We start from the raw sequence: 16,710 nt of genomic DNA, 5'->3' as shown, positions 1-16,710 counted from the left end.
AGGTAATGTGCTGAATATGAGTGTCCACTATTCCTTGGCACTGCATTCAAATAGTATTTGTGATGTTCCATGAGCACAGGCTTCCAGCGGACCCATATGTATGGGAATTCAGCAAAACTCAGAGTAAGTACAAGATGAGCAAGTTACACCTACAACTGAGTAAATGGGGGTGCTGACAGCCCCTAGAGGTCATGCTTCCCTTTTGAACCAAACTTTGCTTCAAATACAAAAAGAAGTCAATGGAGTTCTAAGAAACACAAGACTATCACATCCTTTTATGTGTTACTTCCCTGTATTTGCAACCTTTTATGCTAAAAATGATGACATAGATAGAAAGGAAAAGATCAGGCAACCCATAGTCCATTTTCCTCCCAGTCTTTCCTTACTTATTAATAAACCAAATATAGTGTTGGTAGAATGTACACATACAAAGAAGAGAAACAGCAACAGTTGAATTAGTTTTGTGCAGGGTTTCCACTGTTCTGGTAAAAATGGAATACATGTACAAGCTGTGAAATACAAATGATGCAAGTTTAATGATTACACACAGGAGTTAAATGTTCTTATACTAGCATTTAAAACTAACATTGCACATTATAAAGATGAATGGTTAAATTCATGGTAATAATTATAAATGCCAACATTCCTTTACTTAGAACATTAATAACTAGGTAATAAAAGCCACTATGACAAGTCCAGAGGAACAGAGAGATAGACTACAGAAAAAAGAGAAAAGTTTTATATTTCAGTACTTTAAAACTACTTGTTCCTGCTTTTTGATCAGGGGCCCTCACGTTGTCATTGTGCACAGAACTCTGCAAACTATGCAGCCAGCCACAGATAGAAATGGCAGCTACTAGAAGTAGGGTAGAGAGAATGAGTTATCTGGCATGATCCCAAGGTCTTGATTGGTGACTAAGGACATCAGTGCCACATAATTCCACCACCAAAGGAAGTAGAATTTAAATAGTTTTCTCCTAGTCTCCCACCATCCACCCAGAAACTCAAGCAAAAACCTAAAAGTCATTCTTGCTTAGATCCTCCTCTCACCCCCAGCATCTAATCCAATAGCAAGTCCTGTCTCCAAATAAATCTTGAATCTATTACATTCTGCAACTCCATGGTAACCACCACGGTCCAAAACTGCACCATCATCTCTTGCATAGACAATTGCAATTGTTTCCTACTTAGTCTCACTCCTCCACACTTGCTCCTGCCCCAGGGACCCACCACATGACAGACACAACATGTACCCACCGTGCAACAGACACACAGTTTCAGTTTCAATTTCTAATGCCATAAATATTGAGAGATATAAGCCAAATAAGAAAAAGCATGTTGAGGTCCTCAATAATTTTTAACTTTCTAAGACCAGAAGCTGGAAGCTGCTGCTTTCCCCACTGAACTTAAACCTTATGACTTATTTGGTCCAGTATTCACCTGCTCAGCTGGGACCTGAAACTTTAGGCCATACTCAATAACTGAGTCCTGACTCTTTGTTTATTTCAGGGACACCTAAGCCAGGCAAGATCCAGAAGTGTCCTCCTCCTTCATCCTTCCTCATCCCAGTTCTAGGCCTGGGGAGCATCACTTTGTGGTCTGGAAATCTTAGAGGTAAGTTGGAAATGGACCATCAGCTCCTGGGAGCCCTTAGCTGTAATGGTGGGGCTTAACCACGCCCACAACTTTGGCCCCCTCCAACCTCTCTGGTCTGCTTTCTCTGTTTCTGACCTCCATCTGTGGTATCACCCTCCCCTCTTACATCCTAGTCCATGCTGTTGCCCTGACCAGGAGTTTACACTGTCAGATGTCAACTCGAGGATCAGGCTGAATACACCCCACTGATGTTAAAATAACAGGTTTTTTGCCTGGCACTTTCTCACAGTTTCTTCTTGGTTAGGAACCATGCCGCAGTACAAATTTCCTGAGATTAGGCCTTGACCCATGGTTACAAGCAAATGTGTTACTAAAGCAACAGCCTAACAAGAGAGTAAGGTGGCTGGGGCCTGAAAAGGGTGTTTAGGGGGCCTCTGAGGAGGATCTCTTATGTGATCAGAGGGAAGAAGGGCCCATTTTCCTCCAAAAGTTGCTGTGCTGGGATAATGGAGGTGGCCAGGTCTTCTCTACTTGGCTCTGAGATGGGGGAATTGGTAGTGGTGGCTGCAGTAGTCCCTGCCCTGTGTAGGATCAAGATGCCCATGATCTCCTGGGCCTCTGCAAAACCTGGGCAAAGGAAGAGAGGGTTGTCATCAGACCACAGCCTGAAGAAGGGTCTCAGGGACCCAGGGAAGTGCGAACGGGGACATGAGTAGCTGTGCAATCTCTCCCTCATGTTACAAAAGGAGACATCTTGTGTTTCATAGTCAAGGAATACACCAACTTGGTGAAGGCTCTCTGCCAGAAGGGAGAAACTTCTGAGGAGAGGACAGGGCCTAGTACTTGTTTCCAATCATCTCCAGGGTCCAGAGTCATTCTGAGGAACCAGTAGGGCCTCCCCTCTCCTCTCAACACTGTCTCTACAAACACCCACAACCCAAGCTCTCTTGTTTCAACCTCCACCTCCCAGTAATGTCTCCCTGAGGAGAAGTTCTCCAGGCCCAGGACACAAGGCCTACACTCGAATCTCTCTGGTTTTTCAGGCACACTCTGCCTGGAGGGGCCCCATCTCACACTTTTCTGGTCCTCTAACAGGAAGAGCTCAGGATGAGCGGTATCTGGGTCCAGGACCACATCAGCTGTAGAGGAAGACTCAAGTGTAGGGCTGGGGTCTCAGGAGATTGTGTGATTCATGGTCCCCATACAGGTCCCAGAAAGCTGGTGGGAGATGGCCCATGTGGCAGCCTTTTCCATGAAGGCCCCTTGATCCCAGGTCCCAGGCAGCTCACAGACAGAATTACTGAGGCTGGACTTCTATCTCTTGAGTGGCAGGAGCTTTGCCTCAGGAAGAGGATAATTGAGTCTCTTGGAAATGTAGAAAGTTTAGCAAATGTGGGGGAATAATGGCTCCCACTTTCTCTCAACATTCTCAGATCTACTCCCTTTTCTATTCAAGACATATGATCTCCAGGACTCTCTTGAGTTAGAAACTATCCCACTTGGCTTAAACTAGCAAAGAGGCCCTATCCCTCTCCCTATGAAGCAATTAAGGCCAATGTCTCCCTACACAGCTTTCTGGGTGGTAAAGGGCCCTTCATTTGTCCTCTAGGTTCCACTAGTTTAACCAGATGACAACTGATTTAAATGACTAACGAGGGCACCCTTCAAAGGATAAAAAAAGGAGGATAATGTCCCCAAAAGTCAAACTGCAGACTGAGAGGCGTGTATGGAAAAAGGTAGGGGGGACTATTTCCATCCAGTTTTGCTGTAACAACATGGGTCTGAGTCTGCAGCTGTGACCTCTCTGGATACAGGAAATGCTTCAGCGTGCTTGGTGCCAGGAGTGGAGCAAGCACCTGTGGCTGCGGGAGCCCTGGGGAGGAGACTCTCCCATCTGCAGTTATTATGAGTTACTCAGCCTACGTTTCCATTGTGTTAAAATGACTTTCTCCTTTCCCCAACTTGATCTGTCCACTGTGACAATTTAGAAATTCCAAAGAGGAAGGAGTAAAGTTCCCAGTGCCATGGTATCTAGTATGGTCTGGATTCTTTGGTGCTTTAGAGCAGAAGGTGACAAACCACAAACTGCAAAGTGCTCATCAAGACCAGGTAAGTGGATTTCCTGCTCTCCCACTTGCCCACCTCCCCTCCCCTCATAGGCTGCACACAGAGCATCAGTGTTCTCTTGGAGCAGGAGGCATCTCTGGCACCTGACTGTGCACCCATGAGACAGGCTTGAGGAAGCTTATTGCCTTTCCCACATGTGGCTCCTCAATTGTGCAGTCTATACCCTCTCCCAAGTCACAAATGGCTAATACAGCATCGTCTTATTTCAAATTAATCCAGGATCCACAGAGCAAACTACAGCAATGTAACCTTTCGGCTAGTCTCCTACATATGGTGGACCTCTGTAGTGAAGGATTAAATTATTCTAAAACAGAATATTTGGTGGGAACTTAGCCCTAGAGGTGGTTGAGATTTGTGAGAATTCCCTGTCAGAAGAGCTGGGATCCAGCATTGGTTGGGATACTGACAGTGACCAGACCCCAGCCCCATGTTGTCCCACAGCCAGCTTCAGGCCCCCTCGTTCATTCCCTCTAATGCGCCCTGTTGGCTGGCTAGTGTGGAGGAAGCTCAGGAACTGAGGGAATGTCAGAGGTGTTCACCAGCATGCAAGAGGGTTCTTCTCCATCCTGCAATGGGACAGACAGAGAGGTGAGATTCATGAGATGATGGCTATCCAAGCAGAAGACAAATTGTGCCTTTGACAAAAAAATGCCAAAGTTATGCAATTCCTCTTGAAGTCGCTCTGACAAAATAAACAGAAACAAATGAAGGGCCTTCATACAAGAACTAAGAGAATTTGACGTTGTATCAAAACATGAAGGACAGGCCCTTCCTGTGAAAACACCATCCCCTCCCTCTGCCTATGGAATTGTCAAGATGCCAGAAATGAAATATGATGAGGTGGCTAAAGATTATCAGAACTGATTGAAGTTTGCTCTAGTTCAACAACATAGTGCTTCATGTACCAGGTGAATGGATGCAACACTTGCAAAATGGAAACAAGAGAGCTCAGAGGGATTAATTACTAGGACATGAGAATTCCAAGCCCTTGCTGCTGCCTCTATTCATTTCCTCTCTCTGTTTCCCAGGCCTCTAGCTGTCAGAGCTGTGTCCCTTTTGTGACTGTGAACTGTCCTCCTACTTTTTTCCCTTTTATGTAACGTTCTTTCTCTTTCTCACATGTTTTTTCCCCAGTTCCTCATGCACAATTTCTTTCTCTTCATTTTCACCCTCTTTTCCTGAGAGGGTCTCTTTTTTCCAGGGAGCTTCTTGATAGGGAAGATGCTCCCAATGATGAGGAGGAGCAGAGTAAGCACGACGACAGCCAGGGCCACCACCCAGGGAGATGTGCTGGGAATAAAGGATTCTGAAAAGGTAGACAGAAAAGTCCCATTTAGTGAGAAAAAGGAGACATGGGATGAGAGCTCCCCTCAGGATTCATATCTAAAGAGCTCCCCCAGGTCCTTGCTCTGTTGGCTTCTCTCTCAGAAACCCCAGATACAGAAAGGGTCACCCTACACCAATTCCAAGGGCTGGAGGCCCAGGAGACAAAAAGCAGAAATACCTGGAGTTTCTGTGAGATGGACCAGGGTGAATAAAAGATAACCAGCCATGCTGTATCACTACAGCCATCACCCTGGGACAAGCCACCATCCCTTCTTGCCTGCAATACTGCAATGTTCTCCTCCTGCTTCTACCCACACCCTCTGCAGTCTATCCTCAGCACAGCAGCCTAAGTAAGACCATGCTACCTCTTTGCTGAAAACCTGCTGCATCGCCTATCTCACTCAGACTGAAAACCTTAGTAAATTTTTGGCCTACATTGCCCCATATGATCTGGACATATTGCCTCTCTGAATTCATGTCCTTCAACTCTCCCTGCACTCAATCCTTTACAGCCACACCTGTCTCTGGGGGTTCCTTGAAACTGCCAGACATACTCCTGCCTCAGGCCCTTTGCACATGCTATTCCTGCTACCTGCCTTGCTCAGTCCTCAAATGCATGGCTGTATGGCTCATTCCTTATTTTCCCAACTGCCATCTTTCCATGAAGCTGTCCCTGACCATCCTATTTCTAATTCCACTTCCCCATGGCCCTAGCACTCCCTGTCCCCTCCCCAATTAATTTTGTTTTTTTTTTTAAAGATTTTATTTTTTTCCTTTTTCTCCCCAAAGCCCCCCGGTACATAGTTGTGTATTCTTCGTTGTGGGTTCTTCTAGTTGTGGCATGTGGGACGCTGCCTCAGCGTGGTCTGATGCGCAGTGCCATGTCCGCGCCCAGGATTCGAACTAACGAAACACTGGGCCGCCTGCAGCGGAGCGCGCGAACTTAACCACTCGGCCATGGGGCCAGCCCCCCCAATTAATTTTTTTGCAGTGCTCATCATCATCTGATATAATCTGCAATTTAACGATTTCACTTCTTGTTTTAATTACTTCATTTATTGCTCTCTGCTACTCTGGAATGTGAGCCCCATAAGGGCAGGGATCTTCAAATATTTCGCTCAGTGATTTATCTTCGGTTTCTAGAACAGTGCCTTGAACATATGTGATGCTTGTGAAGTATTTGTTGAATGAATTTATGAATGTCTGTAGATAGAGAATTTCCCTGCTCTGTCCCTTGGGAAATCCCCTGGGCAGGGAGGGAGGGCTTCAGCAGACAGCACCTCTGGGTGTAGATAGACACCCACCCATATCACTCTCCATGATTTATAATTGTTCTAAATGTTTAAAAATTGCTGCAGGATAAGGACCACAACAGGGAAAAATGATCAGATTTACCCTCAGAGAAGAGGCTCATACTCATGTGTTTTGAGACTATTTTATTTTCCTCTTGTGACAAGGGAAGAGGCCTCCACTCAGCTGCATCTTCCAGCCATTCGGGGCCCAGACCCTTCCACTCCACGTCCCTACCTCCCCATCCCCACTCCAGCCTCCAATCTGTCTGCTGAGCATCTGCCTCCACACAATGAGCCTCCAAAGGGCAGGGAACTAACCTGGAATGGAAATCACGGTTTCCTTTTCCTGGACAAGCAGGGTGTTGTTGGTGGAGCAGGACACGTTCCTCACGGAGTGGTCCCTGTTGATCACAGGTGTGGTGACCATGAAGAGGCTGTCTTCATCCACAGAGCAAGCCTCCTCCAGGGTGGGCATAATCTCATCACAGGAGTCCCTCCAAAGGCTCGTGGTTCTGGGTACCGCCTTACAGATGTGCACTCTAGCCGGATGCCTCCATCCTCATGGGCTTTCATTTCAATGAGGGGCTTAGAGCCCAGGCCAGAGGAGAGAGACCAGGGCTCAGATAAAAAGGCAATGGTGTCTTAGCCAGAATGCCTTGGAAGATCAGCTCTTCATGGTGAGAGCCAAGGGAAGGGGAGAGAGAGCAAGGGTCCAGCATCCAGAGAAATTGATTATGCATATTCCATGCATTCCTGCAGTACTCCTACTGTGAAGGGAGGAAGAAAGGAAGGAAGGAAAGAAAGGAAGGACAGAGGAAAGGAGGAAGAAGATAGGAAGGAGGAAAGGAAGGGAGAAGGGAGGGAAGAAAACCTTGACATTGGAGAACACCAGGAGACCAATATGCCAAAGAAATGGTGAGATCTCTAAGGAGAAAGGATTACAATGCACTTTTCTTTGTGCTGCACCTACAGACTCATCACAGCACCAAGCATCTACCTCCTAATAAATGTTAGTTGATTGATTCATTCAGCTAGAGGTTTTAACATTCTCACTTCCATGTGAGTGTGTCCACTTTGACCTAAAACGAGTGAGTTGAGCATTTCACTTTCAGCCCTGGGAGGACTTCTCAGTAGCCTTGGCTTCCTGAAGGTTAATATGATAAAGACAGAAACCTGCCAGGGTGGCAGATATTTAAGGAACTTTGAACCTCAAGACTGTCCCTTCTTTTCTGACTTAGGGCTTCACATCACCACAGCTATCAGATAATCATAAGAAGCTGTTGGTTTTTAGAAGAATGGATCGAGCTCATGTGCAAAGCCAAACCTTATCTCAATTCAGAGATGTTTACCTCCCAGGGGCTCAGTCAGTTACATGATTCCCTTAAAGTCCCTTGACAACATCCACCTATTAGAAAGATTTGGATGTCCCTGAGATCCTCAAGATAGCAATATCAGCTCCTCAATGTAGCAGAACATCATCAAAAATCCTAAGAATCCAGAGTCTTCCTCGCTTATTCCATCTATAAAAGAATCTTCAATAACAGAGAATACCGGGTGTGATAGAGCCTCAAATCCCTGGTCTTGGAGAATTCTGCCCCTTTAGCTATGCGTCCAGGGATCATCCAAAGTCTTTTAAGCAATTCCTTTGGTAACCTATCCAACAAACTATACCAAGGACAAAATTAAAGCAATCACTTAATTCTTAGTGCTTTCTACTCAGCTTGATTTTTGCCAAGATTAAAAAAAAGCATATTGTATATTGAAAGTCTGACACAGAAACTTAGAAGTGGAGAAGACTCAAAATAATGAGGCAGTTGGAAAGAAATTTCACAAAACATTTCATGGGGTTCAACAAAAGCAAGCCTGAGACGATAGACTTAAGGAGAAAACCAGCCAGCCTGGGAGCCAAACAAAAAGCAATAAACAAACAGAAAATTCTACAACAACTGAATTCAGAGTGGGGCAGGCCAGGCCAGGGTCATGTTCACAGGAAAAGAGCAGAGGGTTCCTGCCACACACACACCCACACTGTCAGCTGTGCAGTGTTGCTGTGAACAGAGTCAGAACATCAGGTTGAGAAACACTCCTTTCACGACACTTTGTATTAATCAGATACAAGGTTGCCCTTCTGAGTAACAAAGATGATATCTAAAATCAGCTATGATCTGAGGCCCCCTGAGAAGGTCACATTGTCCCCAACCCTCACTTCCACTGGTCTGATGGACTGAAATACCATTGATTTCTGTGTGTCTTCAAGGCTTCTCCAGTCCTCAAACATTTCTTTTAAAGTGTAATACACTGACTCTGGGAGGGAGGTCAGACCTTAAAGCCATTGTTAACAAACTCCTAGAAATCCCTGTTTAAATGCCACTTCTATTCTCAAGCCTTGCCAAATTCCTCCTGACTGAATTCTCACTCTTTTTCTCCATGGAGCCAACAGGCTTAGTACTTAATCATGCTTTCATGAAATCGTCTACTTTCTCATGAGTCATTCTCATGACAATTATTATTTTGGGAAAGGGAAAAAAGCAAAACTAGTGTTTATCAAGAAATGAGATGTCCACATGTTGTAGTTTTCTGAGCAGTCCTTGTTTATTCCAGTTGTCCTGTGCAGTTATTGACAGTGCCTTCCCTCACTCTCCAAAGTGTGCAGTTTGGATGATCAAGTACATGGTTCCCCATCAAGAAGCTACATGCCAGGCACTGTGCTGGGTGGGATTTCATGTTGGATACTCTCAGTCAGCCCCAGAGGGGCACGGCTCACTCTCTCAATTCATTCTGGTTTGGCTCAGTTGCCATCTTTTCAGTGAAGCTTTCCAGAACATTCTGTTTATAGTTACATTACCTCCATGCCCCAGGACTCTCAACCTCTCTCTGCTTTCTTTTGTCTACAGGACTCATCACCATCTGATATAAATACAGTTCAGTTAATTACTTCATTTATTGCTCTCTGCACTCTCTAGAAAGAGAGCCCCAGGAGGGCAGGGATCTTCACAGATTTTGTTCTCTGATTTATCCTCGGTTTCTAGAACAGTGACATGAACACAGGAGATGCTTTTTAAATATTTGTGAACTGAATTTATGAATGTCTGTGATGAGAGGGAGCCCAAGGATAAAGTTTTCCTGCTCTGAAATTTTGATTCCCGTAATTTGTTTCTTTTGCTCATTAATTTCATACCTATCTATTACGTACTTACCAGGGGCCAAGCATTTTGCTACATGCTGGAGGTACAGTGGTGAATGACAGCTGGTGTGAGTCAGAGGCTGACCGGTTCTGGTGGGATTTGGACTATGAAGCTTTAAAAGAATGTCCAGTAACAAAAGCCTGAAAGGGTGCTCCTTAGAGCTGTCCACCAACATTCTCAGTTCCCCCGGGCACACAGTTAGGACTCCCCTTTCCTGTACCATGAGGCCCAACCATGTTACTGGCTTTGGTCAATAAAATGTGAATATAAATAACATGAGCCCCTCACAGGCAGGAGCCTTAGGAGCCAGTGAGTGATCTGTGGGCTCTTTCCCTCTGTGAGGGTGAACAGCACAGTTCTACATCCCTGAGGGAGGTCTGTGTGAAGCAGAGACCACCATACTCATGAGGGACATGTTTCATGTGTTAGAAATAGACCTTTGTTATGTTAACCTACTCAGATTTGAGGGCTGCTTATACAGAGCAAAACCTAGCCTATCCTGACTAACGCACAAATCAAAGATCATTAAGAACATGGACTGATCCTAGGCTCATTGGGAAAGGTTAAATAAACAGACCTCAGGAGTAGACAGAGATAGCTCAGGCATGATGACCACTTACAGCTCACGGAGCAGATTCATATTTTCATTCAATCAATATCCGTGGAGCAACTATTAAGCTCCAGGTTCTGTTCTAAAGATGTGGATACAGCAGAAGCAAAAGAGAAAAGAATCCTTGAAGGTGACATTCTCATAGAAGAGAAATTATAATATGGTCAAATAAATAAAATGCATCCTATGTAAGGAGGTTATAGGTACTGAGGAGAAAAGCAAGGAAGGGAGCAAAAAGGGTCAAGGATGGTGTTTGATCCTCATAGTCATGGAAAACCACTGACTAGAAAGAAGAAATGAATTGACATCGTATGTGAAAAACATCTCTTTGGACTTGATGAAAAATTTAAGATGCATCATATACTACTGGTGAGTGTGTATATTGGTACAAAGTCTTTGGAAAGCAAATTTGTAGTATCTATTAAGGATGAAAATAAATATTTCTCATTACACAGAACTTCCACTTCTAGGAACATGTTTCAGTTGGGAGTCTTGAGAAGCGGCAGATTATGGACTCAATTTTATCCCCAAAATTCCTATGTTGAAGCGCTATCCTCTTGTATTGCAGAAGGTGACTGTATTTGGAGATAGGGCCTTTAAGGAGGTAAAGTTAACATGAGGCTGCTCAGATGGCCCCTAATGCAATCTGACTGGTGTCCTTATAAGAAGAGGAGATTAGGACACACAGAGTGACACCAGGAATGTGTGCACACAAAGGAAATTCTATATGAAGACACAGAGGGAGGACCATGTGAGGACACAGCTAGACGGTGGTATCTTCAAGCTTGGAGAAAGGCCTCAGGGGAAATGAAACCTGCTGACAGCTTGATCTTGGGAATTCCAGCCTCCAGCAAGTGAGAAAATAAATTTCTCTTGTTTAAGCCACCCAGTGTGTGGTGTTTTATTATGACAGCCCTAGCACACTAACACAGGTCAGGAATAGTCAATATTCTATGTGTCGATATGAGTAGTGGTTACATGGATTATACTTCACAACAATTCAGTAATCTGTACATTGATCTTTTATGACATTCTCTGTATGTGCATTGTATTTCACAATAAAAATGTCTACTTCTAAAACGCATTGCTGAGGAAGACCCTCAGAGATCCCTAAGAATTAAGGATAAGAATAATCTGTAGGCATCCAACATTCTCCCTGTTCAAGGCTACTGCTGAGTTCTGTGTGCTTCTCAAGAGGTGATGCCCACAGCCTAGCAGGGCAAACCCACTCATTAGGCCCTTGGGCAGGAGGAAGCCACCCTCCCTGTGTAAAGGGGACTCTAGGCAAATATCTGCTGCTCTGCCAAGGGCCTCAGTTTAGGAGAGAAAGTTTCCCCAAGAGTCACACAGTGAAAAAGCATGCGGTATTCATGGACTGTGACATTATGGATGATCAGTGCCACGCTCCCCTTGCTGATCTCTTCTTTCACAAAGGTTGTTCTTCCTTGGTTCTCCTGCATCTGCTTCTCTGTTCTCTCTTGTCCACAATTATACACAAGAACCAGCGGGGAGAAATGAGACAGGAACCACCGCACCTCCATGTACTCACCACTTTTCTCAGGTGACAGGCGGCAGTGTAACATGCTGTTTCCTCCTACAATGGCCAGGATTGGATCAGCTGACTTCACAACAGTAAACTGGTCTGTTCAACAAAGGCGTAGAATTAGACAGGGGCACCAGGCATCACATAGCTAAGGCAGGAAAGGAAGTGCATATTCTAGGGCACAAACAGATTCTTTCTCTATTTCTAGTATATTCTTTCAGACACATTCTTTCTAACACCACATGGGCTTCCTGGGCTGAGGATTCTGGGGGCCAGTAGCTGTGGCTGGTCAGCAGCAATAGATACCTAGTAGGAGTATCTATTGAGGCTGCCAATGCTTCCTGAACAAAATACTGAGAAGCAGACACTGAGCACCCCCTACTGACCCCTGTGCTCACAGAGGTTTCCTTCCATTCCCCAGTCTAGCTCAGTGCCTGGAATGCGGTATAAACTTGAGCTGTCCAATATGGTAGCCACTAGCTGGTGCCGATGGAAATGGGCTGTAAATGGAAATACGCACACACAATTTTGAAAACTTAGAAAACAAAATATTAAATATCCGATTGTTAATATTTTACATTCACTAAAAATTAAATGACAATATTTTGATTATTTGGGGTTAAAGAAAATATATTATTAAAATTGATTTCAGCAGTTTCTCTCTTACTTTTTTAAATGTAGCTACGGAAAAATTTAAAATTGTGTATGCAGCTGGCCTTTGTGACTCTCATTGCGTTTCCATAGGACTGTGCTGGTACAAATTCAATGAGCATGTGTAGAAGGAAAGGATGTATGAACACAACTGCAGCACTTCTTCAGACTGCCATGTTTTCAGACTGAAGTGCTGATTTTCCTTTCTGAGAAGCTGAGAGGAGATAGTGGCATCGATCCTACCTGAGGCCAGTGCAAACAAGCTGAGGCATTGGAAGAAGAGAAGGGCATCTGGCAGGGAGAAATGCAGGGAAGCAGCTGACTCCATAAGCACCAAAGATGAGTCACCCAGGAGGGACAGGGACCAGAGACCTAGGGGCACAGACATGGAGAAATCAGCCAAGGAGACTTGGCACCACGGTTCCGATCTAGGTCAAACTTTCCTTTAACCCCTGTTGGTATCATCAGAGCCCCAACTTCTGTCTTGGGCAGCCTCATTCCTCTCCAGGTTCAGTTGTCTCCCAGTAGATTGATTCTTTAAACATTCCATGGAATAAGCCAACAATGCAAGGATCAGGGAGGCAGGTTTCCACCTTCCTCCACTTACTTCTCCGACCAGAGTTGAGTTTCTTCAGTTGTCACTCCATGTTCTTTCATACTCTCCCTCCTTTCCCTTCCTCCTCCCCGAAAATCAGGCTGTTGGACCTGAGGTAAAGCTCATCATGGAAAGTCTCCCCACCAGGAAGCTTCCCCTCTCCCAGGGACCCCACTTTTCCTTTTCCCCATATCAGATTTTCATCCTCCACTTACCGCCCCATCCAGACCTCAGCTGTATCTCTTCCCCTCCCTTTCCTACCTTCTGGAATTAACTTCTGAGGTTTCTTTTCTGCTCTGTGGCTCAAATGGTGATTTTCAGTTTATCCCTCTTCTATTCTCTCTAACCTGCTCATGGACAGTCACATCCAGAGAACAATCTGTGTGTAAATTTTCTTAGCCTTCTGTCACTCACAGTGTACAGGGCTGTGAGACACAGGACCTGGTCCACTCTGTAACCACAAAGTCCCAAGATTTCCAGTGAATGGTTTAGAGCCCAGGATTGGCCTGCTGTGGGTTTGCCAGCCAATGGCATCCCTGAACCTTCTTTCTCAGTAGTTACCAGGTAGAATAGACAGAAATATTTACGATTTAAAATTGCACAGCTGAGAATAGCCTTTTGAGATGATCTGGGCTTTTTATTTCCTTTTTCTGTTTTTAGAAGACAGATACTTTTCATTTCTTTTTGCAAAACTTGAGATTCCCTGCAGATTCTGGTCTTGCTGCTAACTAAGAGGAGAGGCCTCTTTACGTGTAGAAGTGTGTGTGGAGTAGCGGATGGGATTGGGGGCTGGGAAGGTGATGAGGTAAATGTAAACAACCCTTTTTCCAAAGCCAGGGGAAATTTGTCAAGTTGTTCTGCTTGTGGTGGGCAGTGAACAGATCAGGGGGAACACAGGAATGTGCTGGAGAGGTAAAGAATGAAGCAAGACAGGAGCTGCAGTAGTAAACTGTAGACCTTGTCATTTAGTCAAAAGTTATTGAGAGAGAGACACTGAGGACACTGAGAGGAAAAATCCCTTTCTCTCAGGGAGGTGGCATTCTAGTGGGGACAGGAAGAGGGCAGCCAAGAAGGACTTTCTATTTGGACTTCGTCTGTCAGCAGATGGACTAGTTGAATTCAACACCCCCTTACACTCACACAATTCTCCGCTCCCTTGCTCCACAGGCCCAGACCCTAATCAGGCCATTGTATGTATTTCACCTAGAATAATCTTCCTGAGACACATTTCTTTACATTTCCTTCAAGGACCTAAATACTTCCCCTGGAGGCCTCTAATTCCTTTCTGATTAAATTCAAAACAGTGCAATTAACACATTAGCCATGGTTCCACCGTTTCCTCCCAGGACTGAGTTGCTCTTGGGAAGGGACAGAAGAGAGGGCTGTGAGAGTATAAGAGCCTGGCCTGCCTACAGCCTCCATCTAAAGAAAATAAGGTCCAGGAGTTTGGGGGAAGTTTGTGCCAGAAGTACCCAGGGAAGCCAGGCCTCAACCCCTGTGGTAGCTGATCTGAGCCAGAGGGAAACGTATGTGTTCTGAGCATGAGGAGGACCCATTGCACATGAGGTAGCTCAGTGGGAAACCATGTCCAACCTGGCCATGCCACTTCAGATCATGACAACTTGAACCAATCTTTCTCTGTCCTGAGAGGAATCAACCTAGAGGATGTGTTCCTTCCTTTGAGTCACCTCCTGCTGTGGATTCCTTCTAGGTGAGGCCAAGATATCTTGACATAAAAAAGACATTCTTACTCTGTCCAGTTCAAATTGTAAATTACTGACTCATGGGATCAATGAGCAGAGGAAAATGATTACGTTAAGTTTCAAATTTTCAGGGCTGCAGCCAAAGTAAGCATTTACCTTGTTACAAGAGAACAAATTTCTCAGAATACACAGCATGAAAAGAACTAGATCCCCAAAGTCAGTGAAACAAAGGAAGGGAAAGTTGTCTAAACTTTCTCCATCTTGAACCCTCCTCTCTGCATGTCCGCTTCAGTCTAATCTCTCTGTAGATCAACTTCCTGTTGCTTCTCTAGACCACACTGTGGATGGAAAATGCCTTCCCACAGCTCCCATGCATACCTGCTACTAATGAGGTATAACTGGCTACATATCACTGAGCCATTCGATCAAAATATGCAAGGTCTTCCCTCTGGCCTAGACTGTGTCAGATGTCCATCCCAGATCCAGTCTATGTCAAGGAGCAGGGGAGCCATGTTACACGGACATTATTGAAAGACAAGAAGTCTCTACTGCCAAATGATTTGGTGTGGAAGGAGGGAAGACAGGTCTTCACAAGCATTCCAGATATTCTCAGAGGCAGAGACTCTAAACAAATACTGTTGATATCCAATCCTTATTGTATCTCAAGTAGACAGTTTCTTGAAAGGTAACAATTTCCTAGGTGCCTGCCTTTCTTCTTCTCCACATGAGAACTCTCAGATTCACTTTCACTAAGATTCATGGGAATCTACAATCATGGATGCCCTTAGTCTATATAGAGACCTACACCAACAATGATGCTTGCTCCTTTGCATACACACAGACTGTTCTGGAGGTTCAGGAGAGTTAATACCCGGAGGGGAAACCTTAAACCAATGGAGGATGGGAGTTGTAGCTGAATGGCTCAGGCACTCATCCTTGCCAGGAGGATTTTGAAGTATAGCCCAAAATTTTACATAGTTTCTCAAAATGTCTTGGATGGAAGCTAGACCAGTTGCCCACATGATAACCAACTAATTGACATACCTTCTATGCTGAGAATATCCAGATCAGATGCCCATCCCAGATCCATGGCTTTTCTCCTTTTATTTATTTCTGAACTTTGATTTCCTGGGATCAATTCCCACATAGACTACTGAACCCAAGCCTTTGACTCAGAGTCAGGGTTTGGGCAGCCTAAACTAAGAGATGTGATTAGGTAGAAATTTCTCCACACATTGTATCCAACAGTGAGAATTATCTCTTCTGGAGAAGTACATCTGACACAGATAATTGAGTGTAGCAAGTGAATAGAGGGCTAGAGATAAAACTTCCAAAAGATTTCACTTTCACTAAGATTCACAGGAATCTCCAATCATGGACGCCCTTAGTCTACACAGGGACCTACAGGATGGAGGCCTCCACTTCCTTCAGTATGAGTGAGGCTGTGACTATGATAAGTGTAGGAGGCTAAATAGTCCACACCATCATCTCTGCAGCCTGTGAATATGATACATTACATGGCAAAAGGAACCTGACAGATGGAATTAGGGTTTTGGACCTTAAAGTACGGAGATTATCCTGGATTAACAGGAAAATCATCCTGGATGATCTGGGTGGACTCAATACAATCACATGAGCTTTTAAGAGTGGAAGAAGGCAAAAGTGTCAAAGAGATTCAATGGAAGAAGAACCAGGAGAGATTCAAAGATTGAGAGGGGCTGAGGCTGCCATTACTGCTTTGAAGGTAGAGGAAAAGGGCTATAGCTGAGTAATGTGGCAGCTTCTAGAAGCTGGGAATAGCCCTCAGCTGACAGCCAGCAAGGAATGGCAGCCTCAGTCTTACAACTGCAGGAAACTGAATTCTGCCAACAGTCTGAATGAGCAAGTAAACAGATTCTTCCTTAGGGGCCTCCAGAAGGAATACATTCTGCAGACACCTTGATTCCAGCTCAGAAGATGCCAAATTCACCTTCTGACTTACAGAAATGTGACTTAATTAATTTAAGTTGTGTAAACTCCCAAAATTTCTGGTAATTTATTATGGCAGCAATAGAAAAATAATACAATATGGATTTTGCGAAA

At 44.7% G+C, this 16,710-nt stretch overlaps 2 pseudogenes; both read right to left on the bottom strand.

Moving 5' to 3' along the window:
- Positions 1–1,874: 1,874 nt before the first annotated feature.
- LOC139073319 (butyrophilin subfamily 2 member A2-like) lies at positions 1,875–4,152 on the bottom strand (annotated as a pseudogene).
- Positions 1,875–15,718, bottom strand: LOC103562018 (butyrophilin subfamily 2 member A2-like; annotated as a pseudogene).
- Between the last annotated feature and the right edge of the window lie 992 nt (positions 15,719–16,710).

Source organism: Equus przewalskii, chromosome 19 (genome assembly GCF_037783145.1).
Source record: "Equus przewalskii isolate Varuska chromosome 19, EquPr2, whole genome shotgun sequence".
Lineage (NCBI taxonomy): Eukaryota > Metazoa > Chordata > Mammalia > Perissodactyla > Equidae > Equus > Equus przewalskii.
This window is presented reverse-complemented; position numbering and strand designations above follow the sequence as displayed.